The 21960-nt window shown below is 38.7% G+C and overlaps 1 protein-coding gene and 1 non-coding gene across 5 annotated transcripts in view; both read left to right on the forward strand.

Annotated features, from left to right (window-relative positions):
- FRMPD4 (FERM and PDZ domain containing 4) overlaps positions 1–21960 on the forward strand; it is a 301848-nt gene that overhangs the window by 85997 nt on the left and 193891 nt on the right. The window lies entirely within an intron of this gene.
- On the forward strand, positions 18083–18180 carry LOC135410564 (U6 spliceosomal RNA). The gene has a single exon (XR_010428753.1). It is a non-coding gene; the product is annotated as a U6 spliceosomal RNA (small nuclear RNA).

Below are 21960 nucleotides of genomic sequence, written 5' to 3' on the forward strand. Positions count from 1 at the left end.
CCAGGGAAGTGATTCTTCCCCTGTACTCAGCACTGGTGAGGCCTCACCTGGAGTGCTGTGTCCAGTTCTGGGCCCCTCAGTTCAGGAAGGATATTGAGGTGCTGGAGCAGGTCCAGGGAAGAGCAATGAGGCTGGTGAAGGGACTTGAGCACAGGAGAGGCTGAGGGAGCTGGGGCTGTTCAGCCTGGAGAAGAGAAGGCTCAGGGGAGACATCATCAGTCTCTACAACTACCCAAAATGAGGTTGTAGCCAGGTTGAGGTTGGTCTCTTCTCCCAGGTAGCTATCAGGAAGACAAGAGGGCATGGTCTTAAGCTCTAGCAGGGGAGGTTTAGGTTAGATATTAGAAAGAAATTCTTTACAGTGAGGATAATCAGACATTGGAATGGGCTGCCCAGGGAAGTGGTGGATTCACCGTCCCTGGAGGTTTTTAAGATGAGACTGGATGTGGCACTTAGTGCCATGGTCTCGTAACCATGGTGGTAGTGGACCAAGGGTTGGATTTGATGATCTCAGAGGTCCCTTCCAACCTGGCTGATTCTATGATTATATACCCTTAGAAACACACAAGCTGTTGAAAAATGAAGGCTGCAGTAGCAGAAACATGGATATTGGAGGAAAGCAAGACACAAAAACAGGCAAAGCAAGAAAGTAGCCTGCCTGTAGGAAGTGATGGAGCTGGATGAAACTGTAATGAGAGGCAGTGCCCCTGTTTTTTCCATCCTGTTGTTAGCATGGATGTTTTTTAAAGGGGCAATGACAAGAAGCTATGGTTTTAGTCCGCTGCGTTGGGACGATGCCAGGAGACTGATGGTTCCCTTGGCTGCTTCTTCCTACTCTCGCAAGTGATGAGCAGACAAATACTTTCTGCACCGGTATTCTAAGTTTTGGGGATCTTACATGTTGATATGATGAACTCTGTTATAAATGTGTTTCCATTTGTTATTTATGATGTAGGAATTTCTTGAAGGGAAACCGTGAAACTTTTCCAGGCTGTCGGAAATCTCTGAGTAGCAGAGATTTTTTTCCCAATCATTAGATAATAATATAAAGGTTTGAAAACTGCTTTATCCTTTCCCCTTCTCCCTTAATTGCCAGTTTCACAAATGATCTTAGCTCTGGTTCTTGGTGACAAATAATTGATCTGGTCTATCACACAGTGCTGCAGAGGTGAGCAAAACCAGTGCAAATACAGTGTAACAGAAAAATGTTCCAGTACCTATGTTCCTGTTCCTTTATCTTTGTACTTTGGAGAACAATGGAACATGCTGGAGAGGAGGAAACATTCCCTGGAGGAAAACAACTGAAAAATGACTTTGTACTTATCCACATTTCACCTCATTTGTGTATTTTTTTATTCCAGAAACTATGTCAACATACATCACATGTAATTGTAGAAGAAAAGCTAAGTGAGAATTATTTACAGAAAAATCTAGTGCACGTGTCAAAGGTCTTCTCTGAAACAGGCTATCCATGGTGACTACTTCGAGTGGTTTGAGGTTTCTATTTGAGCCTGTTCAAGACGGCAACTTTTAACAGGGGATTAAGATGAGATAGATTGTTTCTCTGGACAAAGAAAGAACCAGAGATAGCTCTTCTTGTTTGCTAGAGCCTCTCCAAAAACGTGATCCATTTAAATTAAAAAAAAAATAAAAAATTATTTGTGGTAGATATCTATGGCAACCATAAAGGTGGTCAATGCAAGGACAGTTCCAATTAAGATGGTATTTTGTGGGCTTAGATTTAGGTTGCTTATGATCTTCACGCCATAGCAAAGGTATGTATAAATATTTGTGAAATATTGTATATTGTAAGCATAGTCTGAGAGGACGTGTTCTCCATTGTCATGCAGGATAGTGCCCATCAACTGTGCCCAGAAGCACAAGGATTTGACAGATGAATCCAACTGAGATGTTGAAATGTTAGAACTGAAGCCCAGATTAGGAAAAGACATTTCAACCTGGTTATTGGGAAATTCTCACCACTTGTTTTAACTGATCACAAAATATTGAGTGTGTGTCTGTGCTTTCAGAGGCTGAAGTACTATGAGTTGTTTTTGTGGTGGGGGATGTGATGTTTTAAAGAAACAAGTAGATGAGGCTCTGCATATATGCTTTAGGATGTAATCTGGTTAATTCTGAGGTATACACACATACCAAATGGAAGTAGATGTGCATACACTTGCATTGCTTTGCAAATCTGGGGTTTTTTTTTCATTTTACAATCTAATGCTAAAATAAAATAGATGTCTTTAAAAAGTGTTGCTGTATTTGGATATGATAGATTATATCATGCATAACTAGTTTTCTGGGACATAGATGAAGGTATCTGCCATCTCTATTTTGCTATTGCTGTGAGAAACATAATACAATATCTTCTTCTTTTAGTCATGATTTTGATTAAATTTTCTGCTTTCACAATTTATTACATGGCTATGTAACTTGGATGAGCTGCTATATTTCCAAGTAGTATACATTCTGAAATAATGAAATCCTCTCTCACTGTACAGTCTTACATCTGAGGGTGACAATTACCTAATCATTTTATAATTTCTTTTGATTACTGCTATCCTGGGCAAGGAACTCCATTTTGGTAAGCTCTGTACAATGCACAAAAAAAGGTGCTTGGTCAGCTAAACCGTTAAGGATCCAGTTTGTGGTTAATAGATCACATTTACATTGTTAGCTAATGTAATAAGTACCCTTAAAGCTACAAAAAGAGATAAGATATATATTATGCTGCTTTACTTGAAAGCTATATGTATTACTAACAGACTGTTTCAAACTTGTACTTAATAGAGCTGAGAATCCCTGCAAAAATTTGAAGTCTCAGTTCTAAAAGCCACCTGTCCTCAGTAAACCTGAAACAGAAATACTTACTGATTATGTAAGTAGTTATTTTTGTAGATTCACTAGCTTTCTTTCAGAGACCTGAACACAGACAACAAGGATAAAATATTGCACTTTTCTCCTAATCCACATTGTAATTTTGCTATTAACGTGCTTTATAATGGTTTTACTGTCATTGTTGTTGAATTGAATGGGGTTAGCTGAGTGACTGTGGTGCTTGTATTTATAGCTCAACCTCTGCTGTTACTTCTATGAACACTGTACTAACGTAACTCCTTAAAAATGAAGTAATAGTGTCATGTAGCAGCTTGGTTTCTGAAGTTATCCCTTGCTGTTTGCTTCAAGCAGAAACTTTGTTTTTTACTGTCTAGCGCTTGTCGTATACCAAATGAGTTGCTTTACAATTCTGAAATACAAATGGCTTTTAGCCATATAACTGTACTAAGGGGAAGACATGGTGGGCAGGCTTTTTTTCATTTGAATCACAGACAGGTTTTGGTTGGAATGAACCTTAAAGATCATCCAGTTCCAAGCCCTGCTTTTCCCTCCCAACCCCCACCCCTGTGGGCAGGGACACCTTCCACTAGACTAGGTTGCTCAAAAGTTGAGTCTTTATCCATTCACATTTTTGTTCATATTTTTATCTGGAAGGCAGTTTGCCATCCCTAAAGCAAAGGCAGAACACAGCAGGATCAGCCAGATGTCTCCCAAGGGCTGGCCTGGGCATGGAGGGTGGTAGCCCTGCAGAAGAGTCTCCATCATACCCTGTGGTCCTGGGACAGGGAGCTAAGCAGAGCCCATTCCTTTATTTTAGAAATTTGGGTATGGATGTTTATTTAATGTGTTGGTGTTTGGAGGAACTACCCTTGAGTAGTTAGTACTCAGTTCCTGCCTAAATTCCTGTTTAATATGTGATTATTTTGAATAAGTGGAAGGGTATGAGTATCTAGACAACTGACTTATATAATGTCGTAAAAATCCTGAATCTTGCTCATGAATCTTTCACCTTCTGTGGCAGTGATTCTTCACTGATGTGGGAGATTCCATTTAATGTGTTTAACCCTCATTTTCCTTTTCAAAGAACAACAGTTGCAATACATAGCTTATACTTTATTCAGTGCTCAAATCATAGGTGTGAGTTAGGGTTATCACATTATTTTGAATAAGGAGAAGGTTCCAAAACGTGATTAGAAAGCAAACACCTAATTGGATATTGAGCGGAGAAAGCAGTAATCCACAGCTGTCAAAATGTTTTCAATGTAGAAGCATGTATCCATCACAATTTTGTTTTTCCACAGAAAACTAAGGATATTAAATTCAGAACTCAAAGAGAAAGACTTAATGAATAATATTTTGCTATAAAATAAAAATTATATTTTTATTAGAAATACTATAATAAATATCAATGGTTCATAATATATTTTCATGGATTATTTCTGGAGATGGTATTTTTATGAAATATCTTTGTGATAGTATTTTACAATGACTAAGTAATCTAATGTTTAACACTGAGTGTTTTTAGAGAAGTATTTCTGTAAATTTGTATAGTGGCTTGTTCTGTGTTAGATTTATCAGAAAGGGAGTTAAAAAGTTAGTTTCCTAAAAATAATATTTAAAAATAGCTTTTTTTTGTTGAGTATTTTCTGAGGTCACAGATATACCAGTGAAGGATGTGGAGTGATCTGTCTTTGTTGCAAGCTGAATTAAAACTGTAGGAGTTTTCAGAGCTCTTCTTTCTTATATTTTAAAAATTGTTTCAGAGATGAGTTATTACTGAAGCAGAGACAGTTTCACTGTTGCCAGGTGAAAGTGTGTGATCTGTCCATGTTGGTGTTCGGTGTACTATAGTAACCCACATACTAATGGGAAGAAGCAACTGAAAAATTGCAAAGGCTGTCTCATCTTTACAGGAAGTGAAGAGAATTTTGTCTTCTGAAAGAACTAATGAAAATATCATTTTTAACTCACAAAGCAGTGTTTTGGATTTTTTTGCTGTAATACCTAGTAATTTTCCTTTGTGATGGGGAATTTCTTTTAAACCAAATTAAAAATCAAAGTACAGCATTTAAATTGCAATTGTGGTGTACTTTTTTTGCGTACAAAGGTGGTCGCAATTGCTGTAGAATTTATTCAGATAAATGGACTATGACTTTTATGGGATTATCAAATGAACTTTTCATAATGTGTAACTAAGCTTTGGGTTGTTTTAGTGTGACAGACTTTTTTTTTTTATGGGGGGGGGAAGGGGACTATGCCCTGCTAAAGCTCTAAGAGTTTTAACATATGGATTTTTTTCAAATCCAAGTATATCTTGATTATTATTCAGTCACTGTTTTATATAATTCATTAACCTTTCAAAGGACAGGGGCTTGAAACTTCGAGTAACAAAGATATTCTTAGATGTATTTAAGTTCCAGACCTCTGGGACCAGGGTGCTGGGGCAAAGGGTGGGTTAGCACAGTGTGTTTAATAAGATGATGCGTAGACCACCGCTCCTGCAGTGGTATTTGTTTCTTTTCCATGGTGGCTGAGTGGTAGTGGTACCTTTCTTTGCACCCGTCTTCTCTCCATTCTTTCATTTTTGCAGGCAGTAAGGTTTTTTCCCAGTAAAACGAGATGGAAACTACAGACAAGTTAGTTAAATACATTCAGTGATAGAGAAATTCTGCAAAGTTTTGTGGACAGATGTCAAACCAGGAACCAGGCTTTGCTTGCAGTGAAAAGAAGTCATTCTCGCACATGTTTCCTCCAGCAGTTCATGCCCTTCCCTTTTTTCTTCAGCTAGAAATGGGATGCATGAAATCTTGTTTAACAAGATGGAATTTCTTGGTGACTTCCTGCTGAATTCTCATGATCTAAGTAGATGAGTTGCTAATTAAAATACATTATGAAAATAAGATCTAATGTAATAGAAGACTAAAGCATAGTCTTTAAAGGTACAGAACTTACCTTACATAGTACTTGATGTAGTAATAATATCCTTGATAAAGTAATATTCTATTACTCAGCTATATAATTATAATAAAATAATGGGCAATAACAAGCAAGATTTCTGGAGGACTATTCTGTCCTTACCTAAAAGTATGTTGTTTAAATCACTGCAAGGAAGATAGCAAAATCAGAAATTACTGTGGAATGGAAAACCAAATTAAGTGTCTTGAGATGATGTGGATACCAAGCTGGGGTTAGCAGGAAAGTAGGAAGTGCATGAGGGAGTGACACTACATTACAAACTTATGCAAGATTTTCCCAATGCAGGATTTTTTAATAAACCTGAGAATTAAAGATTAGTTATATAAGCATTTTCTACTGATCTTTTATTTAAGGCAAAACCATTTGGAATTCACAATTCTGTAGGGTTTTGTGTGAAATATTACTTTAGATTTGGTAGCTATACTGATGGATATGGATTTGGATTTGACATAGCTTTAGGATGGAGCGAATGTGTGAAATAAGTCCATCTTCTGCCTGTGTCATTCTGACATGAAAATATTGTGCCTTTATGGCTTGACTGTGATGGACTTGATCTGCTCTTCTTTGAAAAGAAGAAGATAAGGTCCAATCCAAAAGTTTATTCTCTATTTATTGTAGACATTTTTGTAAAATTCATTCCTTCAGTATTTTAGAGTTATGTTCCTGGAAGCTTCCTGGTGGCTTGGCTTATATGTGAAGAAAACCTTATAGTTTTGTGGCTTATCTGAGCTACTTAAGGCATGGTAAAAGTTTGTATTTCAACATTTTACTCAACCTTGTATGTAGTAGATTTCAGTCAGACTCCTCTATTTCTCTGTCTCAGACAGTTGAGGGTTAGAACGATCATATAGATGATGAAATGTTGTAACAGGTGTATTAATGAGAGCAATTTAATGCTATTTGTTCTATCTGAACCTTTCTTACAACCCTGCACTGATATATTGTTGTTTTTTCTTTGTGATAATTACAGCCTGTGAGGATATTGTCAAAATGGTGGGCAGAATATGATGCTTCCCCTGCCCCTGTATGTGTTGGGGGGAAGCAGAAGGTGGGACAGTCTAGGTGAAGTATGCTGGATTAATGCTTGGGTTGTGGGTGTTTCTTGGTTTTTTGGTGGTGTTTTTTGCTGGGTTTTTTTGGCTGTGGTTTTTTGGTTTTGTTTTTGGGTTATTTTTTAGAATTTTCTTCATACTTAATATTTGTGGCCATTTTTAGATACTAGCAACCTGTGAAATCAATCATCACAATCTGAAGTGTGGATTGTGATGAATTCTGTTCTTGAGCTCTAATATGTGCTGTCTTGAATTCAGTATTGTGTGAACAGATGATTATTACAAATTACCTTTTGATGCTCTTAATAGCATAAAATTATTGGGAGTAGTTACGAAAAAAAAAAAGGTATACCATTTTCCTTGCTTCTATTCCTGAGTTGTGTAAGAGGGAAGAAGTGGCAAGGAGAGGTGGTTTTCTCTGCGAAGCAGACTGCTGACTGAGGAGCAACACAGAGGCAACATGGTGCCCATGTGCACAATTCCTCTTGACATTAATGGCCATTATGAATATAAAGTGAGGCTAGTGTGCAGTGATTAAACATGAAGAGCCAAATTATTATTGGTAATGATGATATGTATATGTTTCAGCAAAGGCTAGATTGCTTCTAATGGGTTTTGTTTTCAATTCCCATGTTTAATGTGAGGTACTTCTGGCTCCTGAGTTCTTGTTTTAAATAGGATTCCCATCTTCTGCTGTCTGTGAAACATGATTCCTGGTTTCTCTCCATTGATTTATATACTTTTTTTTCTGCTGTTCCTTTTTTTGGGGGGGGGGGGTGTGTTGGGTTTTTTGTCTGTCGTGGTTTTTTTGTTTATTTGTTTGCTCTTGAACTGTCAAAATAAGCATCATGTTTTCACAGGTATAACTTGCACTTTATATAACTGTTGTGATAAGAGTATGAAATTTGGCAGAAAATAAACCCCCTTGTGTTCCAACAGAGTCCTCAGAGATCAGAGGGGCTGGGTGCGGCTGGACTTAATTTCTGATTTATAACCATTCGACACTATAAGTCTGGTTGCATTCAGTAAGAACTTTCACAGTTACAGATTCACAAAGTGGACTTTATTGAAGCAACAGGTTATAGATTCCTGTTAGATTGCTGATGATAAATTCACTTGACCTAAAAGATATATGTGTATAATGCTCTGTACAAGTGTCCCCTGGTATGCTTTGATGCAGTCAGAGGTACAAATCTTACTGAAAAGGCATCTCTGCTTTGGAGGATGGAGAGAGGGGCAAGCCTGTTGCTTTGTCTGTGAAGCAGATTTGTATTCTCTTCCTCAGTAATGGAGGATTTCAGGTATCAATTTCGTACTTTGTTAGAAAAACTGAGTGTGACAGTAGCCAAAAATAATTGCTTTCCTGTTGCTTCAGTCATAGGTGGTGGTGGGCAGATATTTTCTCATTTTCATATTGGTTGATGTATTTTTTAATATATAAATGAGGGATAACGAGAGTTTTTGGTTACCTTCGGTCAAACTGAGTTATGTAACTTACCGTTGAAACAAAGGCAGCGTAGAACCTTGACACCTCAGTATTCTTCTCCACCCAGCTGAGGTGGCAGTGAAGGCCATCTGATGTTTGCCAGAACTTTACTCCCATTGTTATCTCCTTGAAGGACCACATTTATGATAAGGTTTATTAGGAATGGATAAAGAAGAGTGAGGCTAACGGCTGGCACAGGGGGGCGGGTGCTCTTCTGTGCTTCACTGAGATAACATCAGGCTGTGAGGCCTTCACCCCAGACATCATTCAGCTGTTAAGCCTTGCTCAAGCCCAGGTGCAACTCACAGACCAACTCATATTTTTGCTGATTTCACTGGCATATCTGTATCTTGACATGACAAACCTGTCAATATCCCACAATAACCTATGTAAACTCTGAGGGAAGGCAATACAAAGAGGAATCAAGTGGCAAATACTGGAGGCTGAAAAGCAAGGGAACTGGGATTTTAGAGGAGGGAGGGAAGAGGAGAAGAAGCATTCGTGCTGCCAGGGCTGACTGTGCCCAGGTGTTTGGAAAGATGTGACCGTGGCAATGGAGCTGTGCTGGGGGCAGTACAACTGGGAGGAAGGATTCTGAGCTTTCATTCATAATGTCCTGGATGGCATGGACACTTCTACTGAATTCACCAGATGCTGCAATGGAGAATCTCCTGGGAGTGGTGAGACTTGTTTGCTGACAGTTCTGTTTTAGTGACATGTCATGTGGTTTCATCATATCTATGCTATGTTTTAGATGTACACTACCGATGAGAGAAATAGCCAGGCACTTTCTCCTTCTCCTTCTCCTTCTCCTTCTCCTTCTCCTTCTCCTTCTCCTTCTCCTTCTCCTTCTCCTTCTCCTTCTCCTTCTCCTTCTCCTTCTCCTTCTCCTTCTCCTTCTCCTTCTCCTTCTCCTTCTCCTCCTTCTCCTCCTTCTCCTCCTTCTCCTCCTTCTCCTCCTTCTCCTCCTTCTCCTCCTTCTCCTCCTTCTCCTTCTCCTTCTCCTTCTCCTTCTCCTTCTCCTTCTCCTTCTCCTTCTCCTTCTCCTTCTCCTTCTCCTTCTCCTTCTCCTTCTCCTTCTCCACTTCCCTAACTCCTGGCTATGTTCCCCTTGGACCAGTTTGTTGGTTCAGTAGAAAGCTAGCCCTTCTCCCACCTCCCTGGCCTCCCCTTCTGCACTCAATGTTGTTACCTCAACTCCCCTTCCATCACTTATGGAATGACTGCCTGATTGTTAAATGCAGCGCAAAGGAGGGCTGCCCAAAGGATCTATCCCCTTTGCTGTCCTTCTGAGTTGTGTAAAATTAAAACCCCAAGTCTGTGCCCTCAATCTCTGGCTCAGGTGCAACACACTGTTATGTCTGAGTGCATTGCAAGGAGGGCACACAGTGATCGAATGGCATTTCAGATGAAGAATGGAAGTTTGTCCAATGTCTGTCAAAAAGGTTTGTGAAGTCGATGTAATAGCAGGATGATACAAGGGTTTGGGTTGGAAGGGACCTTAAAAATCATCTTGATCCACCCCCACTACCATGGGCAGGAACACCTTCAACTGGTTCAGGTTGCTCAAGCTCCATCCAACCTGGCCTTGAACACTTCCAGGGATGGGGCATCCACCACTTCTCTGGAGAACCTGTTCCAATTCCTCAGCACCCTCACAGGGAAGAATTTCTTCCTAATATCTAGTCTAAATCTACTCTTTCTCAGTTTAAAGCCATTCTCCCTTATCCTATCACTACAGGCCCTTGTCAAAAGTTCCTCTCCAGCTCTATTTTGCCCTTCTTTAGGTACTGGAAAGCTGCTATAAGGTCTCTCCAGGTTGAACAGCCCCAACTCTCACAGCATGTATTCATAGGAGAGGTGCTCCAGCATCACTGATCGTTTATGCCTAGGAAAGTTTCTCAGGACACTCAGGGAAACCTAAGCAAGTCTGACTCCCTGTTAGATGTAAGGCCTTACTTAGGCTCTTTTCACCTTTCTGTTCCTCTCTGAGTTTCTGTATTTGGCAATCAAGCCTGAAATACCCTCCTGGATGCTTTCCACCCTGCCTTCTAATGATGCGGATGGAGAAACTGCATGACAGGTGATGTTTGGATGCTAGCTTGCTCATGGCAAAGACTATGAGCAGCCAAGCTTAAAACATCTGCCATTTAAAAAAAAACCAAAAACCACAAAAAAACCCCAACAAAAACCAAACACCCTGAATCCTGAATGTTTTGTCTGGTAAAAACATTTATCTGTTACATCAAGGGTCTTATTTGCTGCAGAAAAGTGAAACAAGAAAAGAAAGGTTGTTTTGGTCAGTCTTTCCAAGGGACAGAGCCTCAGTATGCTAATTATTGTGAAAATGAAATTTGTTAGAAGTGCTGTTGGTCAATCTTAGTGATGTGTATTGTTTGACTTGGGAAATGGAGCTTTCAAAGAAGAAAATAACCATAAGAGTTAATCAGGATGAAAAGATAATGTAAAATTAATTGTCTGTCTCAGGGAGCCTTCGTAAAGGATACCCTTCCTCTTTTCCCAAGTAAGAGAAACAGGAGATGGTAATTTTGAACAGAAGAGGCATTTTTAACATTTTGTGACTTGTTCAACTTCAGTGCATATGTCCTGATAAATCAAGGGAAGAGCCATGTTGTGAGTTAAACTGAAAACCTCATCTCAGGATCAGATGTATGAGTAAACGCAGAGGGATTTGCTCCCCAAGACATATCAGAGCAACTCCATTGAGTTCATGTCCTTTATTTCCACTTTTTCAAAGTGCTTCATTTAAAATTAAGTGAGATTTAGCTCAAGCAACTTTAGTTTTGTGTAGTCATCACTAGTTTATCAAGCATGGCCATTACTTTCCAAAAGATTTTTATTACAGCTTTAATAAATAATTTCAACATATGTCATTATTTTCTTTACTGTCTCAAAACTGAAATGTGGCCTTCAGGCAAGCGCATAATTTACCCAATGCACATTAAGGTATTGGAAAAGTGATCTTCATCTTTGTGAGAGGAGGTACCTACCCAAGGCTAGGAATAGCTGGCATAGCAGTTGGTTTATGCTGATACCTTATTTTGGCAATCACCATCTTTCTGACAACGTTTAGTCTCTGCAGCTGTCCTTAACAGGGCATTAACTTATATGCCTGCAGTAAAGATTTCCTTTCTTTAGTTACAGTACAAGGAGAAAAATGTTACATTGCATTTATTTGTTCTTTCAGTTATTTCTTGCTTGTGCTAAAAGACGTGCACACAGTGCAGGAGGGAAGGGTATTGGAAACAGAATTGGATGGGAAAGAATAGACTGCACAACTCAAGAAAGAGCATGCAGATTTGGTCCATGGGGCAGAGGGAGATAATTATGGCAGGAAGAGAGAGGTGCGAGACAGTGAAAGTATGTTGGATTAGGAGCTCCTTTGGGGTAAGGAGAAGCAGAAGGTTGCATGCATCTGCTCATGATACATACAATCTGGCTTTAACCCATGTATCTTAAAGGTCTCTTTCAACAGAGAATTGGATTCACTTTCAAAATGCTAACTTAAAAAACAACCCACCCTTTCGTATTTTATTCCTTCTGAAAAGTAGTTTGGAACTCTGAATTTCTTCTAGGTACAGTGTTGGCAGAATGTGAATCCCGAGCCTTTAAATCTGCACTGCAGACCTCTCTCAGCAAGGGGAAAAGATCAGTTTTGATCGTCTTGGGGACCCAAGCGTTAAAAAGAGGCTTGTTACATTGTTTCTTTGTATTAAAACTGTTTGGTCGGCAGTGACACAATAATAGAGACCAGAAGCCGAGTTTGAGCTTCAGGTATGAGAGGGGACTGCTGTCTGTCGATTTGAGCTAAAACAGCCAAAAAAGAATTAGCTTGCATGATCACCTCGGGAGTCTGTTAATTTATTGGCTTGGCAACAGTTGCATGGAACTGCTACTTGGGTGGGATAAAATTGCTTCAGTTTGTAGGGAAGTGTAGGAAATCTTTGTTGTAAGTAAAAGGCAGAGGGAACTTGGAAACATGATAAAAACTGTCTTAAAAGGAGGCAGAAACATAGATTTTTTGCTTTGCTTCTGAAAGAATGATGAAATGTGATCTAGTTGGAGTGATGACATTTAATTAAAATTGAGCATTCATGAGAAGCAAAAGTATGATTTTATTGGCTTTTTTTCCCCTATAGATTTTCAGGTAGGAGCATAGGTACAGTCATTGAACCCTTCTTGTGAAGCTTTCTAATATTTGGATTCAAATTAGTGCTGGTAATGGCTCTCAAGGGGAAAAGATATAGTATAGTATCACACAGTTCCACAGCAAAGATGGTGCTTGGCTTTTTGTCTTTTGTTTGCTTGTTTGTTTGTTATTTGTTTTCCTAGTTTCTTTAATAATTTATTCAGTGAATGTTGTGAGTCCAGGACTGATGAAAAAAATACTGGCAACTACAGAGCTTAACCCCACTACTGAATCAATCACTGTCAGAAATGAATAGTTGTTGCATATGCAAATGACCAAGTTATATGTATACCAAGTTTCATATATATATATATATATATATATATACCAAGTTAACATCTCTTGTGTGATGCCATTGCAAGAATGCCTTAAGGAAATAACGCTATACCTTTCCTAAGGAATAACAGAGATTGCATACAATATGTCAGTAAGATACTCTTAAGTCTACCCATGCTCATAGTATTAAAGCACCAAGCCAGGTTTGGACTTAATACTTCCTCTCATTTCTTTTTTATATTGGTTGTGCAGTTATGGTACTGGAGAGTTAGTAGAGTTAGTGATGAACATTCTATGGGAAAAAATGTATTTCAGAAATCATGCTTGACTTATCTAAATCCAGTGTTAAGGGGGCAGGAGGTGAATGCCGGTCCAATCAATCTCACATGCTCTGAGATCATAATGAGTCAAAGGATACTTCCTCCACACACGTCAAGTTCCCCTGTTGCAGATCTTCCAGCTGCACTAAATCTTGAAAATCAGTGAATTATTCAATTGCTTTTTTTAATGGCAAAGATCAGTTTAAAAGCTCAAGAAGCCACCTTCTTGTCCAAGCAGAGTTTGGTTCATTGTGAAGCTGGCTTCAGACAGGATTCTTCGGGTGGAAGCAGATGGGTCACTCTTCCAGTGTCTTGGACGTAGGGGACTCTTATCCATTTCTTCATTTAGTGTTCTGTTGATGTTAACTGTTGAAATCAAGCTGGGAGAAGTTTCATACCTTGTTTTGCATGCCTGCAAGTGATTGGAATTTTGCTTCTGGTTATGTGAATTCCAGGTCCTGACCATTTTATTGTTTTTATTTTTGCTTGAAGAATAACATAAAGATTTAAACTTGCTGTTGCAACTAACTGAAAGTGTAATTAATGTAGGGCAAATGCTTTGATAGAGATAAAAAAATCCCCAAACCAGATGCTGGTGTTAATTGGACACTGAATTGCTTGAAATCATTCATTAACCTGTAGGTACAGTATTCCCAATCAGGTGCAGTTTTATTTCAGGCAGAAAGTGATAAGATAATCTTTTTTTTTAATTAAGGTGGTATTATAAATTAACCTGTCAATAAATGGCATTAACTTTTTCAGCAGTGAAGTTACAAGTGGATGGATTCATAGCACTGTTCTTTAGCCAAAAGAATAAATATTGTATCCAGTGCCGAATTGTTAAATACTAATGAATAATTTATTTAATGAATTTTACTTTCCTCTGTTCATGATGTGACTGGCAGAGCACCAGCACTCTCCAAATGTTCTGTTCTTCGGAGTTACTCTGCTTTTTGGGCTTTAGTGCTTCCACTTTGCTACCCAGGATGCTAACTCCTTTGCTCTGTTCTGGACTAGATAAGTATATTATCTGTTAACTTCCTTGATCCAACTGTGAACCATTTTATATTTTAGGTTTTGGTGGAAAATGTATATTGGTAATTAATTTTTAAATTCAGTTTCTGTGGAAGCTTAGCCTGTGTGTTCTGCTGTAAACCTAATTGTGTAAATGATCATGAAAGTGAATTCACAGTGGCGCAGACCTCAAAGTGAATTAAAAATATAGTGAACTGCAGAAATATTTTTTACTATATATGGACAGATTCAGCTTATTTTTCTCTTTTAAAAGATTAATAGGACAAGTAAACTGTCTTCAAAAGCATTACTGGAAGAAAATTGGCTTACAATGGGTATCTAGTGTAAAGTAATATGTAATAAAATTATTTCCAAGGTTTATAAATCTTGTAGATCCAGCTGTTTATTACTGTACTGTTGATGCTGAAGCAGCTCTCTTTAGAAGATGTTCTGCATGCATAGTATCTTTTGACCAGATTTAAAAACAAAACAAACACTATGGCTTGTTCTGGTGTACTATGCTGCAGTGAAAATGAAATGCAGAGTCCCTGGAACTGGGACTGTGTTGGGATGAGACTTATGCAGGAAGTGTTGCTGGATCTGAAGAGGTAATTCTGAGGTGTATATGGAGTTGGTGAACATCATCGCTGCTCCTGTTCATGAGCAGCTGCTGCTGCTGCATTTTAAGCCCCTATGCTGGTGCTGCTGTTTTGCCCCATGCCCTGTATAATCCAGTTTGCAGCAAGACACTTGACATTTTAAGATTTTTTTTTTAACATATTTTTCTCTTTGTCATCTTCTGACTTCTGCACACTATTTAAAATAGCACTACTATTCACTACTACCTCATCTGCTTCTCAAAGACTACCAAATCTACTTCTGTTGTTACGTCTTTTTTCTCGTGCCCTCTTAGTAGACATTTTGGAGGTTGTTACTGAGGTCTGAACAGGTCTTTTTCCTTTACTAAGTGTGAGAGAGGGAAGCATGTGCAGGAGCTCATATGCAGACTTTGACAGAGGGAGGAGAAATAGTGCTTCAGTATTCATTGCTGGAGCTCTGCTGGGAACACTTGTGCGACCGAGGTCAAAAGATTTCAAGTAGAAATGCAGTTTTCTTAGTCCCTGAATACAGATCATTTGTCTTACCTGGTCTGTCACAGGCAATAGCTTTTAACCAGTCTTTAAAATCAATCGGTGGATTATGTTTATGGCAGAATGGTTTTTACTGAAAGTCTCTGTCCCGTAGGAAGCAGGACCCAGGTCCTGAGTGTACGTGCTTTGAGCAGTGATCAATTATTTGATAGCAGGCTTTTTTTCCTGCTAACTATTTCCATGACGTTATATGTGGTGTTACCCACGGGCATATTGGGATGCTGAAGTGGAACTTTTTTAATTACTATTTATGATTGATTTGAGAGGACATGGGAGGTGTGAAGATCTACTAGTGAAAATTAAAAAAAACCCTGCAAAACCAAAAACAAACCAAAACAAAAACAAACCAACCATCAAACAAAACCAACAAAAAAACCCAAGGCAGGAGGCACTGAACAGTGTGTTCAGCTGCATTTATTCTACCTTTGCAAAACAAAATAATTACTTTTAATTCTTATTTCCTGTTTGAATTAATTGTATTTTGTACTCAAATGTGTGTTCTTCTGAATTATTCTCTTCTTAGTGGACTTCCTGCTTAACTGCATTTTTAATTACACAGCCTTCATAGTAACGTAAATGTTTGTATTTATCTCCTGTTCCCTACTTTTTGATATATTCCCCCCGCACTCCATACATTTCAGTAGCACTTTAAGCTCCCATTTTGTTTTACCTGAGTTCACTGTAGGTACCAAAGCCTGTTGATTTTCTGTCAGTTGGCAGTTTCTATTTTAATGAAGACTAGGCAAATTCTCTGTTACTGTACAACACTGTAGCAGTGAGGGCAGGAGAAGAACTGATATTGCTCAGGGACTTCCAAAGGATCCATAGCCTTGAGGAAAATGTGGAGAAAATGTAGATTAAATAAAAGAAATACTTATTGTTTTACATCTCTAGCAGTGCTGTGACTCACCAGGAGGCAAGAAAAGAAGTTGATTTTCCTTCAGCCTCTTGCAGAGACCATCTATACACTTTTCTTATGTTATTGAATGATAAGTAGAAAATTAGAGGTTGGCCATTGCGGGGTTTCATCCTAACAGGAGAAAGCTTCTCTCAGCTCAAACAGCCAGAGAGCAGGCTGTCTTCTGAGGAAGGTGTGGGGGAAATATTTCTCAAGATTCTGTGCTCAGAAGGGAGCAAACCTGGTTGCCCAGTGTTGGGGTAGTATGAATCATGGAGTATTTCAGAAAATACTCCACTTGAGAAAGTGCTCTTCCTTTCCTCTCTGGAGAGAAGATATTTTTACTAATTTTAATTAATAGCATTTTAGCATCAGAAAAGAAAAGGAGTTCATGCTTGGTTTTGGCAGTTGCAAATATGAGTGCAAAACTATTTTCTTAGTTGCAGGGATGGTTTTGCATGCTGTGGGGAGAGGTAACTGTGTGCTGGTCTGCCATCAGCCCATTTCTTATCAGCCTGTTGCTAATGGCAGGCCAACTGAAGGAGTTCCCATTTCTTCTGATTTTACTTTTCAGGTATTCAGTTTCTCTACAGATCTTTGTCTTGAAACCCAGAATTTTTTAGCAGGAGAGCTTGAGTGTACTTTGAACTGTCTATGCCTGAATGAAGGTCTGTGGCTTTGGTGGATAGATGCTTTTTGGCCACTAATGATTGCTTTAGCTGCCAGCCTGGAGCTACTAAATGAATGGAAATTCTCTGACAGAGCGACAGTGCCAACAGACAAGGGCCTATTCTGAGCTTGCTCATTATGCCAGACAACAAAAATGTTGTAAAGCTGCATAACACTTGCATTGTGATTAGATGCATCACTTATTCATGTTCTGCAAAATAAACACATTTAGATAGCTGACCATGATAAGCATTATAAGAAGAAATGGTCTTTAAGCGTCAGCAGAGACATAATTAAGCTGAATATTGAAAAGAGCTTCACAGCTGTGAGTACAGTTATCCAATGAAATGGGCTCTCAAAAAAGCTGGTAATGTTCCACATCATCTTTCTGTCCCACATTTTTGGGTCCAAGAATAATGTAATAAATACCCTATTGAAGGTAAGTGAGACCAGCCTTCTGTACTTTGAAGTGGACAGTAACTATCCATTAATCCACCGCCTCTGAAGCCTTTGGGGGAGCTGCTGCACTATAACCCTGCTGGGGCCTGGGCTAGGGTGGGTTAATTCTCAAGATGAGATACTTGTATGTCATTTATAGGAAGAAGGATTGCTAATAGGAAGTTGGTGTGTTCGGCATTGAGGTAGTGTACAGTGGTACAGTGGTCATGGTACAGCAGTCCTTAGGCTCTTCCTTAATTAGAGGAAATGTAATTTTCCACAAGAAGAAATTTTATGCTACTGTGTTTCACCTGTGAATGACTTGGTGTTCAGAGCATTAACTGTGAGCCTACAGTCATAGAATCCTAGAATATGCTGAGTTGGAAGGGACCCATCAGTGTCATTGAGTCCAACTCCTAACCCTGTGCAGGACACCCCAAGAATCACACTATGTGCCTGAGAGCACTGTCCTTAAACAGACTTGGGGCTGTGATTTTGTCCCTCCCTGGGGAGCCTGTTTCAGTGCTCAACTACCTTTTGGGTGACAAACCTTTTCCTGATATCCAGCCTAAACCTCCCCTGACTCAGCTTTAGACCATTCCTTCAAGTCCCGTCACTGGTCATGAGAGTGAAAAGATCGGTACCTGCCTTTCCGCTTCCCCTCGTGAGAATGCTGCTGTCATCTGAACTGGTCTGCTAATTTGGGGCTATTGGAAAGGGACAGGAGGCATCCAACAGACATCCAGTTGTGTTCATTTCAGCAACACATATGCTACAATGCAGAAATAATTAGCACAGTCCCTGTGCAAGAATGGCATGCAAATTCATGAAGTATTCCATATTTTAGGGAAATGGTGACAGCACCAAGCCTGTTGGAGTTCAGGGAGTGTTTGGACAACACTATAAATGATATGGTTTAGTATTAGGTAGTCCTGCAAGGAGCAGGGAGTTGGACTTGATCATTATGGGTCCCTTCCAACTTGAGGTATTCTGTGAATCTGATTCTTATGAACAGCAGGGAAAGGGAAAGAGAAAAAAGTCAAGTTGGCAGAGAGTGAAGTATAAGTAAACCACAAAGATGGAAAAGAAGAAATCACATGGCAAAAGGAGAGGTTGGAAAGGCTAGTGGAAGTAGTGGAGAAAGCTGTTAAATAAAAAAGGAAATTAAAGGTGAAGAGAAATGCAAATAAGTGAAAATCAACGAACCAGATTGGAAGAGGAGGAAGAAGGCAACGATTTAAGAGTCATCCACTTTATTAAAAAATATGGATAAAATAACAGTGATAAGAGCATCTGTCTATAACAGCTGTGCAAACATGCAAAACCTGCTATTGATTAGATTTCCAGTATGTATATTGGCAGATGGATTCACTTGGAGTGTTTAATGTAAGCCACAGGCTTAGTTGTGTCTTATTTACTCGCCCTTCCTTTTCAAAGATAGCTAGGATATAGTGGTCTGGCAAGATAATGATGATGAGCTTGGAAATCCTGTCTCCCATTCTGTATTACTACTGATGTACAGGTAAGCTGCTAGTCTAGGGTGGTAACGAACTTCTAACATTAAATACAAGATGGATGTTAAAAAGTCTTTGTGCATAAATCCCTTTGAGTGTCCTCACCCCTCCCAACCCCCCCATCCTCCAAAGTGGGACTTTCATAAAAATGTTTTTTTTATTAAATTTTGACTGTTATTTTGTTATTTCAGGCTCCAAAGCCTGACATTGTTAGGCTTTTCTCCAGAGAGACGGAACACCAGAAAAACTTGAGTTAGAAATAAAGAAAGGTTACATTTTGCTATGTAAAGTATGTATGCAATTAAAAAGAAGTTAAAAAACCCCAACAACCAAACCCCAAAAAACAATAAAATCCCCATCAACTGGCTGGAGGGAGAAGAGCCAAGTTTCTGAATACTCAACAGTAAACTGGAAAATCCTGACTTATGTGAGTTATTGTAGCTCCACTGCTGGCATCTTTATGAATCAGGAATATAGGAAACAAGTCTGTCATATCTCTTGCTTTTCAGTTGATTTGTAACTACTTACACCCAGCTTCTCACCTCTATTGGACTCTTACCTTGGGTAAAGTGAAGAAAGAGAGTGAATGCATTATTTTCTTGAGGAATGACAGTGCTTCCAAAGATGTGTCATTTGGATAGGTATTCAGTGGTAGAGCGACTTTCTGACTAGTCCTATTTATTGTTAGGAAAAAGCACTTGAAAGTTAAAATCTGTGGTGTTTAAGAGAGTAAGATATCTCAGTGCTGTTGAAATTCAGTAGGATTTTAGAGACCAAGTTATTTTTTTTTTTAATTTCTGGTTCTTAAAATCACAAACAGAGCTGCAAATGTCACTGTGCAATTCTTCCTTTTGCTTTGGTTTGTGCTGTCACCCAGTGTCATCTTCATGTTTTCAATCACCTTATACTAAATCAGACTTAAGTAGATGTATATCCCTAGATAAAGAACCTTTATTGGTTGTATTAGAATTAGTCAGATTAATTTAGGCTAATAAAGTTGTGAGCTTAGTTTTCTCCGCTATTTTGAGTTGTACTTTGTTTTGCCTTTTGAAGAAGTGTCTTCTAAGATCATCTCCTCAGAAAAGTCTTTGTGTCAGTCCTTTCTGTTTGCATGTGGTAGAGCACACACTCAGTTAAGCACTGATTTGGTGATCTTCTAATTAAAAATCTCTGCATACAATTGATATTTTGGGGTATTCCTCTGCAGCATGAGAATTAGTTTTTTCTCCCCCTCCCTGTTGCTAGCTATATCCGTTGTCAAGGTTTCTTATGAACCATCAGTACATTTATTCTTGAAGTTGAGTTTATTTTCTTGTTCACTGGGGGGCGACTCTAGGCAGTCAGCATCATCTTTTGAGTTTCTGCAGACAAGCATGCAGCTACTGCTGTGTTGTGTGGAATCACTGGTTGGTAAAAATAGGGAAATACAATATTATTCACTTAACTGTTGGTGCATGGGTTGTTATGTGACCTGGAATGAAACTGGGACATGGCTGGGGCTTTCTGCAGAGAGCAAGCACAGCTGTGTGCCAGAGAATGAGAGTCCTGAAGTGGTTTAATCCCTGTTATACTTCCATTTGAGAGTTAATAGCAAAAAAGAGGACCTAAAGTTTTAACTCAGTTGGTTCAAATGGGGTAAATGGAGCTTGGCATATGAGAATAACTCCTGGATTGTGCACGAGTGGTGCTTACAGTCTCTATCTCTGAATATTGCCTCCTTATTGCACCTCTATTGGTTGTGACTAAAGGTAAACCAGTTAAAAAGAGTAGGCAAAATAAAAAAAGTCTTGATCTGAATACAAACACAAAGTACTTTTCCTAGAATTACTCAGCGAGGCACATGCTAGAAAGAGGGTCAGCTCTTAGCTAAGAATAAAAATGAACAAATCAAATACTGAACTACCAGAGAGTTGACATTTCAGCTCTTAGATTTGTCCCTCTTACCCATTATCTCGTATCTGTAATGTTAATTAAGTTGTATTGCAGTCTTCAGCACATCTAATTGCCATCAGGTGGAATATATGTTCTTCAGTCTACTTGCCTTCTATTTCAGATGGAGAAGAAGGGAATATTTTTATTGCCTGTTATGTTTTTGTTTGTTTATTTATTTTCATTGTTTTTCTTATTCTGTTGGTGTTTGGGGTGTGTGTTTGTTTGTTTTTGTTTTTCTTTCTCCTGTTGATTTGGAGGGTCAGGGTGTTTGATAAATGGATGCCTTAAACTTTCACCTAAACTTTGTTAACAGAAAAAACACAACTCCCACCTATTTGAAGAAGCAATAATTACCTGGCTGCAGTCTGTTTTGCATAGGAACAAATATGGAACTGGCTGGTACTGAAAATCATTAATAGGAGATTAAATGTTGAATGAGCAAAAATTGGAAAGTTTCTCTGCTACCTAGAAAGCCCTCGGTGTTCTGCTTCCCCACATGTGGGCATTTCCTTAAAAGAGTATGAAGGTACAGTGCACATGGAATCAGCAATTCTGCCTGTGCAGAAGAAAAATATTTTAATTCTTCATTGCAAGTATCAACTGCAATCAACAAAACAGGGGAGAAAAAAAGATACCAAATGAAACTGCTGGAGGACTGGTTCAGCAAACACTTATGCATGTGACTATCTTAGATGTAAGTAATTAAACTAATACGAGCCTTTGCCAACATCAGCATGCATTGCTTAAAAACTCGGGATGAAGCCAGGATACAGAAAAATTAAATCTTGTTTCATGCAAGAATAGCTGATAGATTATTACTCTGTCTCTCAATTTGAAAATATAATATTTATGTCTGTAACTTACAGTGAATATAATTCTCTGGAGAGTATTACTTTACCATAGCTTAAGTTTCCAAAATTATGTTCTCAAGTTAACAGTTTTTCTGTAATAGAGTTGCTGTGTTCTTGTCTTCCTCTGCACATTGCATTGAGCACTAAACAGAAAGATAAGATGTTCTTCCTTGTCTTTATTCCAAAAAAGGTAGATTGACATCTTTACATGATGTCATCTCCTTTTCTCCACTAAAAGGAGAAATAGACAATGGCATGGCATCAACAACAGTAGATAGAATAAGAAGACTCTGAAAAAATTTCCGTAATATTTTGTTTTTATCATCTTA

The sequence above is a fragment of the Pseudopipra pipra genome, chromosome 2 (assembly GCF_036250125.1).
Source record: "Pseudopipra pipra isolate bDixPip1 chromosome 2, bDixPip1.hap1, whole genome shotgun sequence".
NCBI lineage: Eukaryota > Metazoa > Chordata > Aves > Passeriformes > Pipridae > Pseudopipra > Pseudopipra pipra.